Source organism: Eptatretus burgeri, chromosome 10 (genome assembly GCF_056783735.1).
Source record: "Eptatretus burgeri isolate ZD-2024b chromosome 10, Ebu_testis_v1, whole genome shotgun sequence".
NCBI lineage: Eukaryota > Metazoa > Chordata > Myxini > Myxiniformes > Myxinidae > Eptatretus > Eptatretus burgeri.
In genome coordinates this window covers 47,669,319-47,692,536 of record NC_140970.1, presented here as the reverse complement: position 1 = coordinate 47,692,536, position 23,218 = coordinate 47,669,319, and the positions used below count along the sequence as shown (strand labels likewise).

Below are 23,218 nucleotides of genomic sequence, written 5' to 3'. Positions count from 1 at the left end.
TCGGCCCTGAACCGGTTGGGAATCTCCCGGTTCTACCGGAAGCTGATGCGTCGGCTTTGTTGCATTGATGCTATAAGTGGATCCCGGGATATTTACATTGAGCATATGTCGGGCCATCGTCAGTATGTGGAGGTCTGAGGTTGGTACTTCCCCATTTCCCTTCCTCCCTCCCCCCCACCCATTTTTTTTTGTACGGTGTGGATGATTCCCATGCTTGTCAAAGTGAATGGATCTTGCCAAACGGACGAAAAGTGCAAATTTCTATTTTTGGACTGGTCCCCCTTGTTTTTATGGCCTGGTGCCCTCAACTCGTCCTTGGGGGTTGTGTTCTTTTTATTTTGACATCACCCCAGGGGCCTCTTTCTATTCTTTTTCTGATTCTAACGGTGTGGAGGAATTTTATCCTCAGTGTCCATTCTCTTTTAACTTTTTTAATTTTGGTCTTTTAATTTTTTTTAATAAATCTGTTCTTATCAGTTTAATTGTTGTTTCTGTGGTTTTTGTTGTTGTTGTTGTCTTGGGTGAATGTTGTGTAATTTAATTTTTTTTTTTTCTTTTTCCTCTTCCACCATTGTTTCGCGGTACGGTGTGGTGGACGTCCTATCCTGGGAACAGGTTTTTGAATTATTGTGAATTTTTTCTTTTGATTCTAACATTTTGAACACAGATTCCCAATGGAAGAGGATGGACCGAGGCCAGGTCGGCGAGGTGGAGGTGCTGCTCGAGATGTGGAGACGTTCCCCTCTGAGTACTGCAGTTAAAAACCTTGCGATGCTCGCGGGGTGGCGTCGACACATCGCCCGTATGCACCGGCTGGTCACCGAGGAGGCCAACGCCCCCGTCGGCCCCCAGACCCAGGTATTTTTGTACCCGCTTTCCAACCGTTGGCCTTGTTCACTGTGCCGCGAGACTTTTTTTTACCCAAGAGACCCCACAACGACATCAGAAGCAGTTTCATGCCGGGATCGCTTTTATTTCAGTTTTTAGATGCTCTCCGCGAGACCTGGAATACGATACGGCAAGGAAGGCGGCGCACCATTTCAAAATCTATCGGAAAGAGAACAGAGTTCGCCCTCCGTTGCCGGTATCGCTGGGCCTTCAGGTTACCGATTGCCGAGACGACAGCTGGCTGAGGCTAGCGCCGATTCTTGACGGGTGCCCCAAGTTCTTACAACGAAGTACCAGGTCCGGCCGTCCCGCCCGAGAGCTATGGCTCTGAGGACGGGGCGGCCGGCCCGAGTATTGTAAATGTGAGTGGAATCGGTGTTGGTGAGCGGCGGTCGTTCCAGAGGTCCTGGTCAGCATTTTTGGGTTGCCCCTCCGGAGGGCAGGCTGATCTGATACTGGAGTCTTGCCGGGTCTCAGAGCCCCCAGTGGGTGTCCCCCTCTTGGAACAACAAATAGTTGCCTGCAATGAGTCTCCGGTGCTGCCCATCACCGAGGGTTCCCCTGTCGGGGTTATCCCCCGATGTGATGCGGAGATATCCCGGGTTCTCGACCGCTTGGTATCGGCTATTCTCGAGGCCCCATGAGGGGCCCGCTTTCAAAGTAGCCTGTGACAGTTTTCTGCAGGCGGCAGGAACTGGGGCTGGATTGAGCGGTTGTGTTGATGGGGTGAGGCGCGGCGATGGAGCGGGGGAGCTTGAACCCGCGGCTGCGGCGGAGGCTATGGCCCCGCACCCCCCCCCCTTTTGGCCAACCGGCCTTATGCTCCCTCACCTCGACGCGGCGCATCCCTGGCTCCACGGCCTGTTCCCCCCCCCCCCCCCCACCATGCTGGTCGACACTGGCCCCAGTTTCCCTGAGTATTGGACTGGACAGTTGAGGAATGCGGTGTTGTGGGAGGAGTTTGAAATTGTCTGCGAGGCGTTCGCCAGTGCCCGGGTTGACCGTTGTCGACCACGGCGAGGCGGACGCAACGCAGACGCCCCCACACACCCAGGTCGTCCCCGACATGACCGGCCAAATACGGCCGGTACTCACAGGCCGGGGTATGACACCCAGGAGGCCAGTCACCTGTAGAAGCTGTACAGGCATATTAGAAAAGCATGCCTTTCGGGTGGTCCTCGGGAAAGCTGCGGACAGATATTCTGGCAGGAGAGAATCCGCAGAGGCTTTTTTCTCCCAGGTTTTCTCCTCAAAAATGTCGACCCAGTTGTCATTTCCCGGGAGTTCGACAAATATGTGTCTTCCACCGATGAGGCTCGTGTAGGGGGGGGCGGCGTTGAGTGCACCCATTGGTAAGAAAGAAATCTGACCGAGTTGGGCGGATGAGTAACTCCGCCCCGGGCACGGACCGTGATGAGTACCAGCACCTGAAGCGGATGGACGGAGTATGCCGCGTGACACTAGAAATCTTCAATCGATGTCTGCGCACGCTCTGTGCGTGACCCAGAGGGGGACACCAGTGACCCAGATAATTTTCGGCCAATTGCCCTCCAGAGTTGTCTACAAACTATTTCTGGTGGTCCTGGCTGATCGGCTCCGTTGCTGGGAGCTCAGGCATTCCATGCTGAGTGAGGCCCAGAAGTGCTGTCGGCCCAGTGAAGGCTGCTTCGAACACTTTTTTGTTGAATGTCGTTATGAAGGACGACAGGCAGAACCAGAAGAATATTTTTGTCGCCTGGCTGGACCTTCGTAACGCATTCGGGAGTGTTGCACATGGAGCTATTTTTGCCACGCTGGGCACGATGGGTGCTCCCTCGCCTCGACCCGTGCTGATTTTGGACGGGTGTCTCGAGTCACCACAACGGACGTTCCTGCCCCAAACTGAGGGCAGGTCGGCAAGGCGGAGGTGCAACTCGCAATGTGGAGACGTTCCCCTGCGAATACTACGGTAAACATCTCGCCACACTTGCAGGGTGGCGTCGACACCGCCCGTATGCGATGTGGTCGGAGAATTGTGAACGAGTTTGTGAACCGGACGTATGCACCGGGTGGTCGTGATGGAGACTTTTTGTCGGAAGGGAGTCAGGGTCGGTGATATGTCATTTTCGATTCAGGGTCAGCTCATGCCAGCTTTGAGTGGCGAGGAGCATTATGGGTACCTTGGAACCCCCATCGGTGTGTACCGAGATGATGAGGACGTCTGTTCGTTGGTTACCAACATGATGGCGGATGTCCTCAAAATTAAACAATCTTTGTTGGCACCATATGTATATTCTGAGAGTGAACCATATGGACATTTTGGTGATAAAATTGTCATCACAGAGATCAATGGGAAGAAAAACATTGATATTTCGACAGAAGGCTGCCTCAATCATCAGTGACTTTTTTTTTTTCATCAATCCAAGACTTCTGATCATGAGGTTGAAAAGCTTCGGTTCATCGAGTCCACGCTGAAACTGATAAAGACTGACATAAAGTCAGTTGTTCAAAGTAAGAATATTTACCCTCCCACCATTGAAATGTCTTCTCTTGATATGACAAGTGCATTCTTTCCAAACTTTTTGCAACATTTCTTGGACAGTCTTTGGTCGGAAAGGAAAAAGATCTCAAAGCACGAAGGGGATCTTCCATTGGACAAGCTTTAATGCAGGCAACTACACCCAGAGTTCTTATAGCTCCACTGCGGTTCGGACTTTGTGTGGAACTGCACTCGCACTTGGCTTCTCGTTTTCTTGCAGACACATTGTATAAGCATCATGGCTTTTGCAGTTCATATACTGAAATTCAGAAGTATGAAATATGTGCTGCTACTTAGCGTGGGAGAGATATACCAGGTTACATCCCAGGCCATTTCATAGAGTATGCAGCGGATAACGTGGACCACAATGTGCGAACCCAAGATGGTAGCGGTACATTTCACGGCATGGGTATAGTTGCCAACATCACCCCAAAGGTTGCCAGCGGATCCATTATAAAACGGGTAACTGTGACCGCACGTGATACAGCCGAAGTGGGAAAGATTGATATTCGACATTATGTGGCCCCAACAAATGGAGTGAAAAAGCTTGAGTACAAGAAAATCATGTTATCAGGGATACAATCACAAGAAGAAATGGCAAATGTCGATCTTTTGTGGAAAATGACTTTTCCAGTTCGACCTTGGAGACCAGCCTGGTCATGTTTTATGCAACTGATCGCTAAAGGTGACCATCCTGGCGTATCATCGGTCGGGCTGCTGCCAATGATCGACATGGACCCGGTTGACTTGACGTGTTGATGCTCGACCTTGTGTTTGATCATTCAAATCGGTACAAGGTTACTCCTGTGATAACCTTCGATCAACCACTCTGGTGGAAGGCAACCACCATCTTGGAAAATGAAAAGGAGGGAAGTCCACTCCAATCAATTATACTGAGGCTCGGAGGTTTCCACACACTTATGAGCTACTTGGGTTGCATCGGCCATTTGATGGAGGGATCTGGATTAAAGGAAACTCTGGAACATGTGTTCACCAGCAACACTAACTCACATCATGAGTGGCAAAGCTGTTGCCAGGGCTTTGAGGGGACATTTCCTTGTGGATACTGCCCTCCACGCAATCCTGCTGGCAGATTCACTTGGCTTCAAAATGAATTCAGGTTCGAAGTTGCCTTCAGAGACTGAGGATGAAAGCGATGCTGATGAAGAATTTGAAGAGGAGGAATCTTTGCCCTCAGTGGTTTTCGATGGAGCCCAAGACGAGGAATCGACTGATGAGGAACAAGGGGTACCAGATATCATGGAGAATGTTGCAAAGATGCTTGACCAACTGATTGCAGGAGAGATATCCTTGTCAGAGGTGGACAAATCACCAACATTGAAAACAATGCAAGCCTTGATTTCTGATGCAACTGACACACCCAAAGAAAAAAATGAACACTTGTCAGCTGGGGACGATGTACACGAAGATGGTTGACATCACATGCAAATTTCTCAGATCAGAAAGGACCAGGAACTGGGCACTTCATCTTCACGCAATGCATGAGATGTTACCTTATTTGGCAGCTTCAGGACACAATTTATTCATGAAGTCATTGCATGAAGTCATTTTATCCACCAAGTCATTGCATTGCATGATCCACTTGCAGAAGATGTGACCTTAAGACCAGAAATGAGACACTTTGCAATCAGTTCAAAGATGGACTTCATGTTGTGCGCAGGTCTGATGGATTCTGGGCTGGGTTGTCTCCTGACTTGGTAATAGAACAGGTTCTCATGCGAAGCCTCAAAACAACAGGTGGTCGAACCAGAGGACGAGGAATGACAGAAACGCAAAGGAATGTGTGGTGCATGTCGAGTTCTGTTAGTGCATAAGTGAACCAAGCTGTGCAGCAGCTGACCTCTGTAACATTTGCTACCAGTGAGCAACACAAAGACCTGTCCACAGCCCGTCAGAAGTAGGATTCTGCCGATGTGAACAAACCGATTCAATTCCTTCGGGACAAGAATCCATTCGATAAGGAAAGTAGTCTAAGGAATGTAGTGACTGGTGTAATTGCAGCCGAGAAAGTGAATGCGACTCAGGCGAAAGAGGTTGGGGATAGCATTCTGGATGGAATGTTTGGGGAAAAGTTTTGCAACTACACATTTCAGAAAAAAGATACAGCAATTACGATGGAATCCAAGTCAAAAATCCAGATTGATGCTGAAGATGTGCACATTGACCCTCAACTACTGTTCCAAAGACTGGTTATCATTGGTGCACAGGAGGACAAACTCAATGAAGCCTTACGTCATGAACTGTGTGGGTTCCCTGCAGCTCTCTTTGAAAGACGAGATGTTCTCTTAAAGGCCACTAAGCCAGTGCTGGCAGATGCCATCTGGGAATTAGCACCCGCCATCTCTGACGAAGACCAAGAACAACTTGAATCCAGCCATATTAAACATGTCATCAACGGAGGTGCTTTGCTGCACAGGATCCTTTGGGAGAATAGACAGACATGATGCCATCTGTCAAAGATATGCTACATACGTAATGCGGATATACAAACAGCCCACCGTGATCTTTGATGGATATGACTGTGGGCCAGCGCCAAAGGATGGCACCCAATCCAGACGAATTAGATCAGGAGCAGTCAGAGATGTCCATGTATCACCGGGTATGCAACTCAACATGAAGAAAGACGACTTTTTGGCCAGCAAAACCAATAAACAGAAGTTCATTAACATGCTGAGTCATTCTCTGGAGAAATCCGGCTGCGAAGTGCGCCAGGCAGATGGCGATGCTGACATAGTTATTGTGGCACATGCTCTGAAGTCTGCTGAGACATGTGACACCATCGTTGTTGGGGATGATCCAGACTTGATGATACTTTTGGCCATCATGCCACAAGCAACCACAAGAAACTTTACTTCCATCCAGAGGCAAAATCCAGACAACAGCAAAGGAACATGGACATTCAGAAAGTAAGATCAGCGCTGGGAGATCAGGTGTGTCGTGACTTGTTGTTTGCCCATGCCATGCGAGGTTGTGACAACTTCAGATCGTTTGGTTTTGGGAAAGCCGTGGGGTTGAAACTGATCCAGACGAATGAGACTTTCATCGAGCAGGCAAAGATCTTTAACAGATCAGGATGCACAGAATGAAGTCGCTGCCGCTGGAGAAAAAGCTATCCTGTGTTTATACAAGACAACTGCCAAGATCGATGATTTAAACCACGGGTTCCCAACCGGGGGGAAATTTGGGTGTTTCAGGGGGAAAGTCTAGTCTGGAATTAAAATTCTGGAAATTATCAGAAAATAGTTAGAAAATAATTTCCAGTAATAGCCTTCTGTTCTTCTCTTCTCAGGAGTACCAGTTTCCTGAACTTTACCCACTTTCATTCTTATGTTTTAGTTTGTTCTTTTCTATTACATGTCTTAATATGATCTCTCTTGTTCTTTTCAGGTCCGCAAGTGATCATGTCGAAAAAACGGATATATTCAGAAGCATATCTCGACTTCGGTTTTACGTTCGTTGTGAATAACGGGGAACATCTGCCACAATGTGTCATCTGCACAAAGACCTTGGGGAATGGTAGCATGAAGCCATTCCAGATGAAGCAACACCTTCAAGGATGCCATCCCGAACTACAGAACAAGGATCGTGAATACTTCAAGCTGAAACTAAATTATCTGAAGAAGATGAGACTGGACTCAGCTGGAACGTTTCATCAGCAAACGGACGCTATTGCGAAAGCGTCATACGAAGTCTCGTACAAGATTGCGAGGGAGAAGAAACCACACACAATTGGTGAAACATTGGTGAAGCCCTGTATGCTGCAGTGTGTGAAGTTGGTCCTTGGTGAGGCCACCCACAACAAGATGACCCAGATTTCCCTTTCAAACAACACCATTCGGTCACGGATCAATGATATGGCTGAGAACATCAAGAACCAAGTTGTTCAGAAGGTTCGAGGGTCACAGTTTTTTTTTTTTTCGATTCAACTCGACGAATCGACAGATGTTGCGAATCTGTCCCAGCTGTTGGTCTTTGTTCGTTATACCACCGAAAAAGGAATTGCAGAAGAATTCCTCTTCTGCAAACCTCTCCAGACCACGACCAAAGCTCAGGATGTGATGGACCTTATCAATGACTTTTTCGAAGACAGCAACATCAGCTGGGAGTCTCTGGTTGGGGTGTGCACGGATGGTGCCCCAGCCATGCTCGGCTCTCGATCGGGGTTCGTCACGCTCGTCAAGCAAAAGAATCCGGCAGTGGAATCGACACACTGTCTGATCCACAAAGAGGCGCTTGCTTCGAGAACTCTCCCCAAGAACTTCAAGCAGCATCTCGAGACTGTCATCAAAGTCGTCAACTTTATCAAGGGTTCCGCTCTGAACACTCGGCTGTTCCGTCGGCTCTGTGAAGGCATGGAAGCTGACCACGAATCGTTGCTGTTTCATACTCAGGTGAGGTGGCTCTCAAAGGGAAACATGTTGCAGCGAGTCCTGGAATTGTTTGATGAGGTGGTCGCCTTCCTTCGGGCCCAAGAGAATGTTGTGCTTCTGGAGGCGTTGAAGGGTGAGTTTTTCCGTGTGCGGCTGTCCGACTTGTCCGATATTTTCAGTGCATTGAACGAGCTCAACAGGAAACTGCAAGGCAAAGGGACCAACATTCTTTTTCAGTCGGACAAGATCAGAGCTTTCGTGGCTAAACTGGAACTGTGGAAGAAAAGAGTGGGGAGTGGAAGTTTTTCCTTATTCCTCGCTCTGAACGAATGTGTGGAGGATATGGAGGATGGTCTGCCTGATCCAATCGCCGAGGATATCAAACAACACCTCGAAGGCTTGGAGGAAGAATTCAAGTATTACTTCCCGGGGATCACAAACGAGAGCAACGAGAACAATCTTATCAGAGACCCATTTCAGAGGAACGTTGATGATGTGCCAGAAGCGTGGCAGGAAGAGTTCCTGGACTTGAAAAACGACTCTACAGCGAAGGATGCCTTCCAGAATATGGAACTGGAAGAGCTTTGGACCCAACTCCGAGGAACCTACCCGCTTCTTGCGACCAATGCTCTGCGGATATTGGTCCAGTTTTCTTCCACCTACCTGTGTGAGACAGGATTTTCGGCACTGGTACACCTCAAAACAAAGGCACGCAACAAGTGGGAGGTGGAGGCGGATCTTCGCTGTGCGCTCTCCATAACTCCCCCAGACATTGAAGGACTCGTGAACGGCAAACAATGCCAGAAGTCACACTAAAATGCTGTGTTCATATTCAATACAATTTAATGTTAGCTGTGTTAGTGCATTTGAAAAATAAATTAGTAAATAGTCTCAGTGTGTTTTAACTGTTCTTTCTCTCATTCACATGAAGGGGGAATTCTGGATGGTTGAATTGGGTGCAGGGGTAAATGACAGAAAAAAGGTTGGGAACCACTGATTTAAACGAACGAAGACACCAGAGGTTCCTTGAACTTGTGAAGACAAGCAAGAAGGCAATTCAACCTAAAAGTTTTCCACCCACTTCAGCAGCCGCAAAGTTTCACAGCCAGCGTGAATATCATCAAGTCCAAGCATGGAAAAATGTTGGGCTTGATGCCGAAGAGTGGGGTTGGAAAATTGTAGACGAACAAATGATTCCGGTTCAAACTTGCGAGGACATTGCACCCAGGGAATAACTTGAGTTTGTGAGATGTCGATGTAAAACTGGATGCAGCACTAATCACTGCAGCTGCAAAAAGACTGGAATATCATGTACTACGACATGTGGGGAGTGCAGAGGTGTATGTGAGAATGGAGACGACGATGGGACTGAAATGACAGAGGGTACTGAGAATAATGAACCCCAGTATTGAAAATGAAGACAATTGGGACAATTATCAACTGATAAATTCTATTTATACTTTTCTATTATGGAGATACTGCAATATCACATCAACAATTTAACTATGTGATAAAGGATTGATGGTATTTTTATGTACTTTTTCATATGTCCCCTAATTTCGCCAGTTCCATAATTATGCAATATTTTTGACCACGAAATAAACATTGTTCCAATACTGCAATTAATTGGGATTTTTATTATGTTATTTAGTGCAAACCAAGGGTCTAAATAAAGTTGGTTTTGTTTCTGTTGCAATTCGTGGTGGGTCTCACCATAAGTTGACTGGACTAAATCGGCTCAGTATTGGCCCCTTTCGAGGATTCGTTTTTTATCCCGGGCAAATCTGGAAATGCAACAGGTGTAATGAGGCCGGATACCTCAGTGCAAGCTGTCCAAACCCTCGCTGCCCTCGTTGTGGACAGGTTGGGCATGTGGTTCATGAGTGCGTGGAGTCTCCTGCAATTTGTGCGGGGAAGCGGGACATGTTTTCAGGAATTGCCCTAAATCTTTCTTGAACGCCTTAAAGAAGGAGAAATTGGAAGGTTGCTGGTGTTCCCAAGATTACAGAGAGGGAAAAGGGTGATGGGGTTTGTTGAGAGGGAGGTGGAACAAGGTCCAGTTCGAAATGGGAGGGTGGTGGAGCAGAGACCGGCACAAGGTGGGAGGGTGGTGGAACAGGGGGATGCAAAAGATGGGAGGGTGGTGGGTCAGGGTCCTGCACAAGATGCGAGATTGGTGGAGCAGTGACTGGCAAAAAAAGGGAGGGTGGCGGAACAGGGGGATGCAAAAGATGGGAGGGAGGAGGATCAGGGTTCACAGTAAGGGGGGAGGGATGCAGAGGAGGCTGATACTTCGCCGGTGGAGGAAGTGAACTTGAAGCCTGTGCGGGAAGGGAGTGGTGAAGGATCTTTTGCAATGGAGGCGAAGGGTGGGAAGAAGGTGAATAGGATGTGGCAGAGGAGGATTGGAAGGTTGTGGGGAATGATCCTGTTGACCCTAGGACTGTGCAGCATCTGGTGAAAAGGGTAAAAGGGCAGTTGTAAAGCTGGTCAAATCTCTGTACGCCTCTTCGGTTGGTCAGGTCAAGAATTATGGCCGGTTGTCTCGTCCCTTTGAGATTTCCCGCGGAGTCCGACAGGGTTGTCCGTTATCCCCGTTGCTTGTGTTGGCCTTGGATCCTTTGACAGACAGATTTTCGGTTCGCATTAATGGGCTGTTGGTGCCAGGTTCGGGAGGTTTAGCCGACATGGATGACGTAGTCGTCCGTTTCACAGAGCGGAGAACTTGAGGGGGTTATGCGGGCTTGTGAGGAAATTGGTGCTGTCAGCGGTTTGCGGGTGAATTTTGGTAAATCAAACTTATTGGTTGTGGGAGGGGAGTCATGGGCAGGAGACCTCCAACAAATTTTTAGGGTTGTGGAAGACTGCATTCGTGTGTTGGGGTGTGCGTGGGGTCAGTTGGCTGTGTTAAGAATTGGGAAGGAAGGTTAAGTTTGGTTGAAAGCTTGCTTTGTGTGCAAGAAGTACTTCAGTGACATTTTTGAAAAAACATGTGCTGGCACCAGCACTACAATCTATAATAGCCAGAGCATCAATTGAAACCAAAAAATTCCAAAAATAAGTCCTCAAGTCCTGTATATTGGTATATGGTCATTGTTGAATTCACTAAAATGTAGTGCAAGAAATACCCAAGTCCATCATGTTTGAGCATGAAGTTCCTTAGTCCATGACTGACCAATCAAAATGCTTGTATGTGTCATGTGACAAATGGTGACCATGGAGGCTGGACAGCATGGTGTGCATGAGGATAACCCTGATAAGAGGCATGACAGGGGAAAAAAACGTAAAAGAAACCTTGGAGACTGGGCGAGAAAGAATGAAGGATGCCAAAGCATCAGGTATGTAGTTTCTATGCATTATACTTTGCTGGTACTGGCGGTGGTCGCATGGCAGCTTAGGTGCCGGTGGATCTGCTCTGTTTAGGCACAAACTGTTTAGGCGGTGCCGGCCGATCGGCTCCGTCGCTGGGCACTCCGGTGTAACAGAATAAGTCGTCCCCTGGCCAACTTCCGCCCCCCCCCTCCGGTGGGGTACTTGTCCTCGGATAAGTCTCTCCACTCCCTGGATAACTTGCCCCCCTCTGGCCAAAAGTAGATTTTTTTTGTTGTTTGTCTCTTGGATCTTTGGGAAGATGGAAGTTGCCTTAGAGTGGCATGTCATAGTCATGGTGCGAGTCATTGGTGGGGGGGTTGTCCAAGGGGGGGGGGAGTAATTAAACTGTTACACCGGCATTCCATGCTGAGTGAGGCCCAGAAGTGCTCACGACCCAGTGAAGGCTGCTTTGAACACTCCTTTTTATAGAATGCTGTTATGAAGGATGCCAGGTGCAACCAGAAGAATATTTTTGTCACCTGGCTGGACCTTCGGAATGCATTCGGGAGTGTTCCACACGGAGTGATCTTTGCCACACTGGGCACAATGGGCACATCCGCGGAGCTGATCGAGCTGCTTCGAAATGTCGATACTGGGTCATCCACAACCATTAATACGGATGAGGGCCCGACCAGCGCAGTCCCTATTCAGACTGGGGTGAAGCAGGGATGCCCCATATCACCGATCCTGTTCAATATTACAATTGAGTTAATTGTGCGTGCGGTGCAGGCTTTTGCAGCGGCGGGAGGCCACGGTGTCAAAACTCAGGGACAGCCATTGTCTATCCTTGCTTACGCTGACGACTTGGTGGTCCTGAGTGGGACCAAAGAGGGTCTTTTGACCTTCCTGGACGTGGCCTCCACCAACGCCGACATGCAAGAGCTCAAGTTTAAGCCTGCGAAGTGCGCCTCCCTATCACTTTTTTGTCGACGGGGAGTCAGGGTCAGTGATGTGGCGTTTGCTATTCAGGGTCGACTCATGCCAGTTTTGAGTGGCGAAGAACACGATCGCTTTCCTGGAACCCCCATTGGTGTTTACCGAGATAATTAGGACATCTGCTCGTTGGTTACCAATAGGTTACGTTGGTTACCAACCTTTTGTCCAGCCTTGCCTGTCTTTCGCGTTGCACGCAGGGGAAATGACAAAAAAACAAAACAGGTTGGTATCTGCGGTGGTCAGTGCCATGAAGGAAATCGCCAACTTCCAGTCCGTGCTTCTAATATGTTAAGGTTGGATGAAAGCCGATTACCAAATGATGTTGATACTTGGGCAGCCGATTAAACATGTGAGGCCGCTCGAAGCAAACACCTCCATTCTACAGAGAAATTTATTTCCAACGTCACATGATTTTCAAACCCGCGCTCAGGGCCGTTAAATAAATTCTCTGAATTCTTTAAATCATGCCTTTCTGTTGGTGTTGGTAAATCAAGTGTTGGTGTTCAACAGAAAGGACCCAAGGACCACAGAAAAGTTCAATGTCTCGCGAGATAAGGTGCCATGTCGCCTGGACGAGAGCATGGCGTCACGTGATCCACCAGCTCACAGTCAGATGAAATGTTTCAACAACATTTTAAAACGTCCGTTTATCGCCAGAATTATTTTGGACACTTGTAGAGCACATCACAAAACCTTCGAAAATATAGCCAAGTTCGGACAGACGCCACCGAAAATCAGTCCCCCAGGGGGACATGGTATGAGGTAAAGCAGTGAACGGAAAGCATGTGGTGTTTCTTTCAATACCCAACGGTTATTTGAATTTGATACATTTTCCTCTTGACAAGTGTTTCTGCTCAGATTTTACGAAAAAATATCTATAGGTTAAGACTGTAGCGACAGCAGAAGGTCCCAAAAGTGAAAAAAGAAATCAAATAGAACTGAAGACAGCCTCGTGAGGCGGCATGGAAGCTAATGGAATCCTCCCCTCGGTGCAATGCATTCCACAGACCGAGGATACAAAACATTTAAATTTCACAAATCTTGATGCAACTGAGTGTGAATCAACCTCAGCAACTGCAAAAGTGAAAACAGAATTTAAATTGAAATTAAAAATTTTTTTTTGAAAACCCCTCCTATTGACAGTCAAACATCGGGGTCACATGGTCTGAGCAGACGAATCACAGCAAGGACGTAAATGTGAGGAGGATGAGAAAACAATTTGAAGACCTCTCCTATTGACAGAGTTAAACGTCTGGGTCATAAAATGTGCACTTCAACTTATCACGGGAAAAACGTACCGAGTTTTCTTTTCCAAGAAACCTTTAAAAAAAGTAATTATAATAATAAACTAGTTGTCCAGTAATCTCAATGAAAAACAGTGCCCAGCCAATTATCCGGAAAGTTGGGAAATCAATTGATGATATGTATGTATGTATGTATGTATGTATGTATGTATGTATGTATGTATGTATGTATGTATGTATATATATATATATATATATATATTATATACACACACACACACACACACACACACACACACACACACACACACACACACACACACACACACACACACACACACACACACACACACACACACACACACACACACACACACACACACACACACACACACACACACACACACAATATACATATGGTATTTGCATGTCTATGCATTTTGTCTGGCTTCCTTCTTGGACTAAGGTGCAGTAATTGGTCTTTATTTTGATTGGAATAGCCAATCAGCTTACCTCATTGTGCACAACCGGTCATGTATTTTACAAAGCGATTGCATTCTTTTAGTTTCAATATAAATGACTTCTGAACGTGCACTGCTTTTCTTTTTCTCTTTTTAACACACATTTTATCAATCACAAACTCTAAGAGTTGCAAATTAGCTGTGTGAGGCTGCAAAATGACAAACCAAGGAAGGGCCCAGGGATAGGCCAACAAGCAAGTAACTGTTCAAACTTCACCACTTTCACAAGTACGACTTCCTCATCAGCCTGGAATTGATAACGAAAGATGATGAGTCAATTGTCTGCAATACCTTGCTGAAAGGCTTTATCATGCTGAGAAAGTATAGGATGCTGAGAAAGTATAGGATGCTGAGAAAGTATGGGAGAAAGTCCTAAAGAGCTGAGGAGCACCCTCATTGGCCTCTGCTTCAGACCAGCCTCCTCCATGTGGTGATTCAGCTTGTTCTTCATGTTGCGAAGATGCAGAGATGTATGAAGCACAACTGCAAGACATTTCAACATTTGATATCACCTCAAACAATGGATGCTGCCCATACATTTGTCCAAAATGTACATTTTATTCCATACACACCGACACAGCCCACCCACAACAATGAAGCAGTCAATGTAAAACCCACCCAGGATAAAGGATGATAGTGCACAAGAAGAAAATCCCCAACTGAAAGTGATGGAAAATGAGCAATGCGTCTGCTGCAGATCCAGCCAACATCAGGCCCAGTTTCTCACCCAGAAGAGCCTGGAGTACGATTTCACCAAACTAGCCACTCAGCAACCCACAGCGACAATTGGAAACCTTCCACCAGTGTGCTGGCAGAAGGCACCTGCCGCCACCAAAAAAAAAAAACAATTAAAAAAAACCACACACACGTGTGTATGTATGTATGTATGTATATATATATATATATATATATATATATATATATATATATATATGTATATATATATATATATATATATATATATATATATATATATATATATATATATATATATATATATATATATATATATATATATATATATATCTTGCAGCAAGGTATTCTACATGTAAACATTTAGGACATGGGGACCACAAAATGAAAGTAATTGTATGATTAAGTTTTGCACGTCATTTCTCAGCCAACATCATGGGGATTCAGGATCTATTTGGGCAAAGCTTCATTCTTCCTCTTTCTATTGCTCTGACAGGGTCAAAGTTGGTTATCAATTATCTGTATCAAGGAACCACTCATATTCTAAAATTGGTCTGATGGCTTAGATATGTATTATACACTAATTGGAAACAACATATATGGAGAATATTTTGTTTACCTGATATTTGACCTTGAGCAAAGAGGTCAAGGTCATGTTAAATTTACAAATTGATCAGTGTTCATTCAGGTCATAAATATATATGCACATAAACTTAACCAGAGAAATACATGCTGTGATGAACCAAACCAACATCTTGGGATTAAAAGTGCAGATTTCTTAAAAACGTTACCTACTTCCTAACGACCTTTCACTTTCTGTATACTGAACACAAACTGGCCTTTGGTATTGATTTTTAAATCATCGGGCAATCTTGTTAAACTTATTCCATGGTTATAAAATCAAGCTTATAGCTACCAGTAATTTTGTAGCAGCTTAGTAAATGCAATTTGTTACGTACTTCCAAACATTTTTGACCCAATCATAAAAGTGAACCTAAAAACTGGTATGTAGTTATGATCCATGTTGAAACTTGCCATTTTAAATCACTTTATGCAGAAGTAAATTGCAATTTAAGATGTTCTATCAGATGCATTTCAAATTTCTGGAATAAGATTTTGTAAGCTTCACTTTGACTGGGGGAATTTTGCAAAATCTGAGATTTTGATCTAACAGGTCATAAGAAACGTACTGTTTCGAGGAATTGTTCTCTTCTTATGTATTGGGATTCGCTAGATATCCGTGACTGTCGGGTTTTGTGTGTGTGTGTGTGTGTGTGTGTGTGTGTGTGTGTGTGTGTGTGTGTGTGTGTGTGTGTGTGTGTGTGTGTGTGTGTGTGTGTGTGTGTGTGTGTGTGTGTGTGTGTGTGTGTGTGTGTGTGTGTGTGTGTGTGTGTGTGTGCAACGCGAGGCTCCACAGCACAAACCAGCAAACCGATTTCGATGAAACTTGGCAACAGGTGCCATATGGGCTGGGAGTGTGCGCGTTTGAGTTTCGTTGTGAAGCAACCACCCGTTGCTATGCAGCGGCCGAAAAATAGCGTTTTAAGAACCCAAACGGCAACTGACGTAGCGCGGCTTCTATGATAGGTAGAGCGACCAGACCAGCTCCTGCCTATTCCTTGCATCCCCATCCAGTTATCGCGACAGCACAACGTTCCTCTATCTCTCATAGTTTCCGAATGGCAGCCCACCGAATGCGGAAAGGTGGTGAACCAGGGAATATGTTAAGTGACCTTGACCTCGGAAACCGTCGACGGCGGAACGTTCAAATTCGGTGTATGGAGAGAGTTAAGAAACTACGACAAAATTGAACCGCAGCATTGTTCCAGATTCGATCACCAAGGGTGTCGGGACTGAAATACGCAAAATTCGAAAAAAACACTTTCTCGACCTGCGTTCATATTTTCAATACTTGTCCTTCAGTTCTGAATGTGGAGAAACGAGACTTCGGAATGAAACACCGAGATATTTAGAAAATTTTACTCGAGCCGATTTTTGATTTAGGTTTTCTTTTTCAAATGGTTGTCCTGTGAGGAGTGCCAGTTGAAAAATACGCCATAGGAAAAATCTTGCCAGGCAGAGGAACAATTGTATGTGAACCAATAAGTCTTGGTAATGAGTCTTCGTCGGTGGATCGGTCAGAATGAAAAGCATCGTATCCAGCGCTTCGATCCAAGCGGATCCCTCATCGCCTACCAGCTTGAAATAATATACATCAAACAAAAAATGCATTTTCAAATGGACAACATATACAATCATACATGCACCCCATATCGAAAAAATGAGCTACAAAAATGGAAAAAATAGCCTGTGTTTGGATAAAAAAAAAAACATGCTTTGTGAGCAACTCTATCCATAGGACCCATAGCAAAGTATACATTTTCTGAAAGCACAAACACTTGGGCATTATATTACATTAAGATTGTTTATCTTATTAAAACTGGGTTCAATTTCTAAGCTTTCTCCTCATTTCGGACCACAGTGTACACAATACCATGCGACAAGCCATATATATATATATACATATACATATACATATATATATATATATATATATATATATATATATATATATACATATACATATACATAAAAACATATATACACATATATATATACATATATATATATATACACATACATACATATATACATATATACACATACATACAAATATACATATATATATATATATATATATATATATATATATATATATATATATATATATATATATATATATATACATATACATATATATATATATATATACACATATATACATATATATATATACACATACATACATATATACATACATACATATATACATATATACACATACATACAAATATACATATATACACATACATACATATATACACATACATACATATATACACATACATACATATATACATATATACACATACATACATATATACATATACAAAAATATATATTGTTGCGGCTGTGGAAATTCGCAAATCACCATTCAGGGCCCGTAGGTGAGATAACTCTAAGTGCATGTGGAGTTAGCTCCAAACCCGTTGTTTAGAGGGAATTTTTGTGATTCATTCGGGCTGCGACGCTTTGAGATAGCCGTTTTTCTGTTCTATCTTTATTTTGAATCAACCGCCATAACCATCAAACCACCACTGATAAACCCTCCACCACCCTCACCTTTCTCCTTCTACGGCCATTTCCGCACCACCTGTGAACACTGAGAGTCAGTTTTTGGTTGGAGAGCAGAGTGTGGCAACAGCAGGGTGTGGCAGACAGTAGAGTCGGGTGGCGAAGGCATCGAGTTGGGTTCTGCAGTCGGCTGACGGGAGTTGTGGGAAGTGGCCAAAGAGCTCGGGTCCGAGGCGAGAAGGACGGCGGTTGGCGACGAGGTCGCGGTGGGAGATCGCTCGTCGCGGAACCCAAGCCAGCCAGCCATTCTCCCTCCCCCAGGGAATCAACAATTCCCCCTTTTCCCCCCGAGCTGAGATAGTGCAACAAAGGGGGCCCTGTTCCGACCCCACTCCAAACGTCGTGCCAACGAAACCCACGAAGGAGCACGGAGTCGGGGCACAGCCACACAGCCACGTCTACGGCTCGTCCGCCAACGCGTCACGAGGATGCGGGAAGGACCCACCCGGTCTCGCGGACCTGGCCGCTCCTTCAGGTCCCGCGCACATATTGGCCTGCAGGCCCGTCTGCCCCCCTTGTCTTTGAGGGTGGCTTCTTTCCTCTGCTTTTGAGTAAATGTGTGTTGGCGCCGTCTGTAAAGTAGAACTGTATAAGTGTTGCCGTGTGTGCGCAGAGTCAGTAGTAACTCTGCGTCATTGTTTCTTTTGTTTTACTGGTATCGGTGCATTTTGACTGTTTGGCTGTATATGAGTGCTTTCCGCGTGTCGCGTAATAAATGTGCATTGTGTGAACGGTTTTCCCGTTTCGCTTCGTCTTTTGTTTATTGACCCTCCATCCTGCTTCACGTGAAGGGTTCGTAGTGGGCTTAATACGCCCGATAATAAAATCGGAACCGTTGAGGCCGACGATAACACCGCTCGGTTATCCCAAAAGCACGGAACGGACCGCTTCAGCGGTTCGTGTCCGGAGTCGGCCTGCAGCGAGGTACGATCGCCCGGTCGACCATCCGCGCAGGTACTTCGGTCGATCGAATTTGGCGAGCAACCCTATCCTGCGCGGGTGGGCAATTGGCACGGTCATGGTGGGGTTAAACCCCCACCCGTGACGAGCTCCCGGTGTTGTTCCGAGAGGGTCACGACAGAATTGTCCGTTCCGGTGGGCGAGGCGGGCGCCATTCGAGTCGAGCGGCCAATCGCACGCTGGCGGGCGCGAATTCGCAACAAATATATATATATATATATATATATATATATATATATATATATATATATATATATATATATATATATATATATATATATATATATATATATATATATATATATATATATATATATATATATATATATATATATATATACATACATATATATATATATACAGTATATATATACACATACATACATACATATACAGTGGGGAGAACAAGTATTTGATACACTGCCGATTTTGCAGGTTTTCCCACTTATTACAGACCTCGACGTGCTTTGTAATTTTTATCATAGGTACACCTCAACTGTGAAAGACGGAATTGAAAACAAAAATCCTGAAAAATCACATTGTATGATTTTTAAATAATTAATTTGCATTTTATTGCATGAAATAAATTTTTTTGCATGAAATGGAAGGTGTTTGATCACCTTCCAACCAGTAATAATTCCAGCTCTCACAGACCTGTAAGTTTTGTCTTGAAGAAGCCCTCCCATTCCCCACTCATTACCTGTATTAACTGCACCTGTTTGAACTTTTTATCTGCAAAAAAGACAGCTGTCCACACTCAATCAATCAGACTCCAACCTCTCCACAATGGGCAAGACCAGAGAGCTGTCCAAGGACATCAGGGACAAAATTGTAGACTTGCACAAGACTGGGATGGGCTGCAGGATAATAGCCAAGCAGCTTGGTGAGAAGGCAACAACTGTTGGCGCAATTATTAGAAAATGGAAGAAGTTCAAGATAACAGTCAATCTCCCTCGGTCTGGGGCTCCATGCAAGATCTCACCTCGTGGAATCTCAATGATCACGAGAAAGGTGAGGGATCAGCCCAGAACTACACGGCAGGACATGGTCAATGACCTGAAGAGAGCTGGGACCACAGTATCAAAGAAACCAGACGTAACACACTACGCCATCATGGATTAAAATCCTGCAGCGCACGCAAGGTCCTTCTGCTCAAACCAGCGCATGTCCAGGCCCGTCTGAAGTTTGCCAATGACCATCTGGATGATCCAGAGGAGGAATGGGAGAAGGTCATGTGGTCTGACGAGACCAAGACAGAGCTTTTTGGTTTAAACTCCACTCGCCGTGTTTGGAGGAAGAAGGGTGAGTCCAATCTTGGCCAACAACCTCCTTCCCTCAACAAGAGCATTGAAGATGGGGCGCGGCTGGGTCTTCCAGCATGACAACGACCCGAAACACACAGCCAGGGCAACGATGGAGTGGCTCCGTAAGAAGCATCTCAAGGTTCTGGAGTGGCCGAGCCAGTCTCCAGACCTGAACCCAATAGAAAATCTTTGGAGGGAGCTGAAAGTCTGTGTTGCCCAGCGACAGCCCCGAAACCTGAAGGATCTGGAGAAAATCTGTATGGAGGAGTGGGCCAAAATCCCTGCTGCAGTATTAGCAAACCTGGTGAAGAACTGCAGGAAACGTCTGATCTCTGTACCAAATACTTATTTCATGCAATAAAATGCAAATTAATTATTTAAAAATCAAACAATGTGATTTTCAGGATTTTTGGTATACATTCCGTCTTTCACAGTTGAACTGTACCTATGATAAAATTACAGAGCTCTACGTGCTTTCTAAGTCGGAAAACCTGCAAAATCGGAAGTGTATCAAAAACTTGTTCTCCCCACTGTGTGTTTGTGTGTTTGTGTGTTTGTGTGTATATATATATATATATATATACATATATATACATATATATATATACATATATATATATATATATATATATATATATATATATATATATATATATATATATATACATATATATACATATATATATATACATATACATTGTTGCAGGCCGGAGGTCCGGAGTGAGAAGACCACGAAGGGTGGGGGGGGGGGGTGGGGATAGCGATCTCAGATTCCCACCAGACTCGCAGGCCATTGCACACGGATCACTCAGTGGCACAGCGGGTCGCAACCCAACCGTGAACGCCAATGACTCAACCACGCGAATTTGTGTCCTTGGTCGAAATCGATTTACCTACTAAATCGCCTCTTCTTCTTCTTCTTTCGGCTGCTCCCGATAGGGGTCGCCACAGCGGATTATCCGTATGATCCGCATCGTGATTTGGCACATGCTTTACGCCAGATGCCCTTCCTGACGCAACCCTGATCGCCTCTTACGACACAGGGATATGGTATACCTATTTTAACCAGGGTATACACCGGCCCAGTAAACTGGTACTCATTTCGCCGACCTCGGAAGGATGACAGGCTGAGTCAACCCTCTGGTTTATTAATTCAGTGGACCAACGGGGCTTGAACTCAGGACCTTTTGGATCCCAAGCCGCTGCCCCAACACCAGGCTGAACCGACTAAATCATGTGACCTAATTACCGGGGGACATGCCCTCAGTCCACCTTGTCCGAACCGGGTTACCTCACCTGTTCTGATGCAGCTGAGCGACACTGACAAGGTTGTACCGGCGAGAACGGATTGTTGGAAATAAAGTCCCGGCAAGGCTAAAACAGGGTTCATACAGTCCTGACTGAATGAAATTCCAGGAGTTTTCCAGGACAAATTGTCATTTTCAAGGAAACATAATGGTTGTGTTATACTTTGTGTTCAACAATTTACTGATTGAAGGAACGCACAAAATTCTGTGATCAGTCTTTTTATGAATTGTTTTCATGATTGAACTGCAATACATGTTGGGAAAGGCAATTTCACCCAACACCTAATAACTGTATGAAACATGAAAACGTATATTAATAAAATAACTATAAATCTTTGCCAACAAAACACTTTTGTGGACTTCCTCAACTTTTTTGCAAAAACAAGCATTTACAGATATACATGCACTTATCTTAAAAGTCCTGATTGAACTGCAATATGTAAACTTCAAAGGCAATTACACACAACACTTTTATTGCACGAGACAAGAAAATGCATATGTTAATAAATCTGTGAAGAAAACACTTTTTTACATTCTCAGAAGTTTTCGCATTTAATGTCACTTGTTATCAACAAGTCACCTTTGTTGAACTGAATGGCATGTCATCCGTAAGTGCCAAAAGCATTTTGTTTTCTCAGAAGCCGAACATTTTCTTCCACAATTTTCCCCAACTCTATCCATTATTTTTCTTTATTTTTGGAGGACTCTCCAAACTTAGCTTTACTATCAAATGACAAAACTCTCTCTCTTTCTGCTCTTAATGAAACCTCGTCCGTCTTTTGCATAGAGTCAATGTCTGTTTTTAGTCTTTTTTTGGCACGATTTTAAGTCTGATAATTCTTCTTCGATCTTTTGTTTTCTGTCCGAGACAGAGGCCAGCTGTTTATTTTGCTTCTGCTCATCCAAGTAATCTTGGTACTTCCTTCGTGCAGCACTTGCAGACAATAGTAGCTTCTTGTAGAGTTCAACTTTCTGCAACCCTCCGACATTGTGAAGATGATCACAGATTACTGTCTGGGCAATTAAGGACTCATCTCAGATTTTCCACCTCAATTTCTTTGTTTATCTGGAAGCCCCTTTCAACTGTAGCCCGTCTATGGGACAGAAGCAAAAGTTGTCTCACAACCTCCAACAGATTACTGAACTCCGGCTTTTTTGCAATGGCTGCATGCCACAGATGGCCGAGGCGATCTTTCTTTTGATCGAAGTGTGCGTGTTTGACTGAAGCGTCAGTCAGACATCTTGAGTCCTGGCTGACAGTCTCATCGCCATTTTCTGGTGTTATCCACTTGGCGTCACAAAGGGCACTCACTATTCTGCGCATGTCGTGGATGGCTACTTCCTTTTCGTTGAAATTTCTTGGGTCCAGCCATGCTTAGTGTCTGGCAAGGGCATATTTGATTGGTGCCTTTTCAATCAGCTTTGACACGAATCCCACAAAAAGTCTGCATTCATTGCGAAACTCGAAAACTGCTTTCTCGGATGCTTTCTTGCAGCGAACAGCATCTTTCAGAGCTTTGTTGGCAGCCAGTCCAATGTCACTCTTGGACAGATCAGCGTAGTTGTCATCCTTCTTACATCAAACAACGCCAGCTTTACAGGTGAGATGTTCTGTGACTGAGTGCTTTACAAATCTCTGAAGTAAGCTTAGTATCAACTCATGCAAATCAAGTGAAATAAAAGGCAACAAGGGCCGATCATCTTGATAGGTTGTCAGGAATGATGAAATTTCCTGGGATACGGCAAAGAAGAATTTTAATCTTGTCAGTGTGAGGGGAGTTTGAACAAATTTTTTCATGGTGGAAAAGGACTGGTTGTTGGGGTGAGGAACTGATTCTTTTCTCACTTCTCAAACATACTTGCAAACACTGTCCCATATTTCTATCACT

The 23,218-nt window shown here is 44.9% G+C and overlaps 1 protein-coding gene and 1 long non-coding RNA gene across 5 annotated transcripts in view; both read right to left on the bottom strand.

The window, feature by feature from the left end:
• Nucleotides 1–23,218, bottom strand: part of LOC147018492 (uncharacterized) — a 261,256-nt gene that overhangs the window by 38,679 nt on the left and 199,359 nt on the right. For 3 of the 4 annotated variants that reach the window (XR_015062415.1, XR_015062416.1, XR_015062414.1), the window contains 2 exons: nucleotides 14,489–14,692; nucleotides 9,325–14,353 (listed from right to left, as the gene is read on the bottom strand). The exons of the other annotated variant lie outside the window; for it this stretch is intronic. The gene's annotated coding sequence lies outside the window, so the exon portion shown is untranslated. Of the gene's footprint in view, nucleotides 1–9,324; nucleotides 14,354–14,488; nucleotides 14,693–23,218 lie in introns of those variants that run through there. 4 annotated transcript variants of the gene reach the window in all.
• The window catches only part of LOC147018495 (uncharacterized), a 69,688-nt gene that overhangs the window by 16,610 nt on the left and 29,860 nt on the right, over nucleotides 1–23,218 (bottom strand). The window lies entirely within an intron of this gene.